This window comes from Nematolebias whitei, chromosome 22 (genome assembly GCF_014905685.2).
Source record: "Nematolebias whitei isolate Nwh7 chromosome 22, NemWhi1, whole genome shotgun sequence".
Taxonomy (NCBI): Eukaryota; Metazoa; Chordata; class Actinopteri; order Cyprinodontiformes; family Rivulidae; genus Nematolebias; species Nematolebias whitei.
Genome location: NC_056519.1, coordinates 25,540,077 through 25,543,624, shown reverse-complemented (window position 1 = coordinate 25,543,624; position 3,548 = coordinate 25,540,077). Strand labels below are relative to the sequence as shown.

Below are 3,548 nucleotides of genomic sequence, written 5' to 3'. Positions count from 1 at the left end.
ATCTATCTATCTATCTATCTATCTATCTATCTATCTATCTATCTATCCATCTGATAGATTTTTCTTCTTTAAACCAATGCAGCAGATTATAGTTGTTTTTATTGTATTTATAGTGTGGCTCTGAGTAGAGCTAACTGAGCCTAGCTTGAGGAGATAATCTGCACAGAAATGTTGTAAAGCCTTTCATTGTCCTGTTAAAGTGTTTGTCAAAGTGTAAGTCTGTGCTGTTATCACAGAACCAAGTCTGAGAGATTACTCACTGATGTCCACTGCAGGTCACCCTTCTTCAGAAGTTTCTTGATCGTCCTTAGCGCTTTATTCCTTTTTTTCAACACTCTCAGTGGATTAAAACCAAGCTGGAGTAGGCACAGAGAGAAGTCAGAAATAATGCAAAGAGAGCGTACAACGGTTAATAACTTTGATATGTACCATCTGCAGTTATTACATGAATTATATCCTCTGGTAACTTACAGCTTCCACTAACTTGTTCCTAAAGAAATCCATGTTGGCAAAGAAGATTGGCGACGGGATCCTGAAGATCATCACTCCCTCTGGCTCGTATATCTGCAGAAAGCCATGACTCACATATTACTGAAAAGCTGTAGACACGTGTAACTAATACAGATTAAGAAACCAAACTAGAAAAGTTCCTGCCTGAAGAACGTTTGAATTGTCCTGCCACTGGTGAACCTGGCGATCATTTTGAATCAGTAGGCCTCCAAAAGTTTGAGAGTTTTAGAAATTCATCTGTAGTCTTGAAGGCTTAATCAACATCTATTAAATAAGTCATGAAATATTTTGTTAAAAGATATTGCATAAAATAGTTGAAAACTAAATTTTAATCAATGAACTGGGGGATCTGCTAGCAGCCACGATATGTGTTGGGGATCACTATCAGCTACTACCAAACCAAATCTGATCCCAACATTTATAAGTATTACTGAGTTACAGCCATTTTTGTTTTTCTAAAGTAACTGATGCAGAAATTTTTGTTGGATTCACCCAAATAACTTATTCGTCTTAGAGTCGTAGAGATACCATCATTTCTGTTCAGTGTTTCGTGAGATGTTTCAAAGAGCGTCATGTTTTTAATCATCGTGTTGCACTGTTTGGGGTTGTCCATTTGCCTTCATAATTTGCGGGCAGCCATACCCATCTGTTCTCTGATTGGATCCTTAATTTGTGATTGACATGAGATTGACCAATCAGCTGAGAGGAGGAAAATCCAAGACAAACCTCGTACACGTAGTTTTTGTATTCTTATCTGTAAACGGAACTTCATAAAAAAGTTTTGTAACGTGATTTTTTTAAAAACAAATACAAATCTTGTTTACAAGCTTACAAACCTTTTTTACACATACAATATTTTTCTACAAGGTCACACATCTTTTTTACACCTGCAAAATATTTAAGGCTGGAATTTGAACCCATACAAGCGGATCGCGGCTGTCTCCACCTTGCAGCATTGTGGCGTTATTGGAAGAGTACTGTACATGCTTCGAGAAGCAGACGCTGCAACATCTAGTTGTTGCTTCTTCTTTGATAACATTAGTCTTGGTAGAAACAGTGTCTCACAACCGAAAACTAACCAGAAAAAAATGTACCGCTTTGCTCTGAGACTCCTTGTCCAGGCATTCATTCATCCATTTTCTTTACTTGCTTTCCCATTCCGCTGTTCGAGGGGACACAGCCACATCCAGACACACAAGACAACCATTCACCCTCGCACCTAGTGATAATTTAGAGCTATCAATTAATATTTGTTCTGTGAGAGGAAACCAGAGGAAGTTGGCAACTTTAGGCCTCAGCTCTAATTATTTCCAGGCCTGTGAATAGTTTGGTGCTTGTGCATTTATGGAAAGACGCATTTAATATACTGAACCTGACACATATCTGAAAAGTAGCAGCGTGTTAGCCAAATGGACAAATGTAAAAGAACAAAATAAATAAGAAAATGTAAACATATATGCAATATTTCAGACAAAACACACATTTAAGCAACTTACACTGATATAGTCCTTTCTATCTTTGTAAATATCAGTCCCCTTGATGTTGGCCATCACACTGCAGCGAGGGCTGAAGTGAAAAGAACAGTGGACAAGCTTAATAACAAAACTGTCCATCTGGATCATGCTCATATCAGAAACTGTTAGGGAAATAAATTATGCCAGCTGTTCTAAGCTTTCTTAAATCAGTTGTGTGAGCTTTGCAGGAATAAGATCATAAATACAAGAAACAAATTATTTCTGTTATTACAAAACAAAGATTTTGGATTTCTACTAGTTTATATTGTATTTAGTCTAATAATGTAACAAATTGTAATTGCATTAAAGCTGTATTTTTGGAAACTGCTGTAGTTAATAAGAAACATGTGAAGCACTGGGACCATGATAAGTTCTTTTTAGACAAAACGCAAACTAACCAACACTGTCAACACTAAATCTATGAGTAAGTAATGTTTAAAGGTAATACAAGACACAGTAAAGTGACTGTAGAAAATATTATAGCGCTAAGATGAAGTGATAGTTCAGAGACTAACAACTGAACCCTGAGGACGACACTGATCAGCTCCACACCGAGGCCCACAGCCAGCCCAAGATCCAGCCCCAGCAGGACCGATGCACCACAGGTCACTAACCACACCACCTAGACACAGCAAGAAACACAAGAGTCTTGTTATTGTCATGCCTTTAGGACAAAATAAATACAATACATATTGTCAGGTAGCCATAAATCACTAAATTAACCCAGTAAATCTCTTGAGTAGAGTTTTTGTGTTTTAAAAACCTACAAACCAACTACCAAAGAAAAATGAGTCTTGTGTAAAATGTAAATAAAAACAGAATGCAATAATCTGCATTATAATTAATTATATATATACTAATATATATAGTATATGTCATGGTCTCTGATAGTAAAGCCATTCAAAGTATCTTGTTCCATATCCTTGTGGATTTTGTTTGCTTTTCAGACCACGGATTTTGACTCTCTTCCTTTCCTAATGGCCACGACTTTGGATCTCGATTTGGCTCAGTCTCCTGCTCCCTGCGACCCTGTGTATGACCCCTGCTAATAATCACAGACCACGGATTTGGATTTGCTGCCCCCCACCCCTCCCACGGACCTCGAACAGCTCCGAAGTCTGCTCTGCTGCTGCAGCTCACTCTGCACGAGCGACGTCACTGGCACCAGCGCGACAATAGCACCTGCTACGTACAGATTGAGAAGATTGGACTCCCGCTGACTCCAGCAACCAAATTAATAAAGACCATTTTTCTTTTGTGCACTCCTGTGTCTGGCTTATAAGAACCCACAAGCCACTTGTGACATTTTTAGAGCATTTAGAGTTTAGAAACATTGTTTAGAATATTGCAAACGTGTGAGAAGGGTTTAAAATGTCTTTATATATATAGATAGATATAAATGCTAAAATAAATTACTACATACTTCTTGTACTACTATTCCTACTTGGTGGTTTTTCACTTATTGTGGGTCTTCAGGATACGGATCCCCCACGATAAACGAGCGACTACTGTATATATACAGTA

The 3,548-nt window shown here is 37.9% G+C and overlaps 1 protein-coding gene and 1 long non-coding RNA gene across 2 annotated transcripts in view; both read right to left on the bottom strand.

Moving 5' to 3' along the window:
• The window catches only part of pmpcb (peptidase, mitochondrial processing subunit beta), a 64,370-nt gene that overhangs the window by 15,300 nt on the left and 45,522 nt on the right, over positions 1–3,548 (bottom strand). The window lies entirely within an intron of this gene.
• On the bottom strand, positions 517–2,583 carry LOC119428170. The gene is made up of 3 exons (XR_005187697.1): positions 2,540–2,583; positions 2,007–2,076; positions 517–564 (listed from the first exon to the last, which is right to left on the bottom strand). It is a non-coding gene; the product is annotated as an uncharacterized LOC119428170 (long non-coding RNA).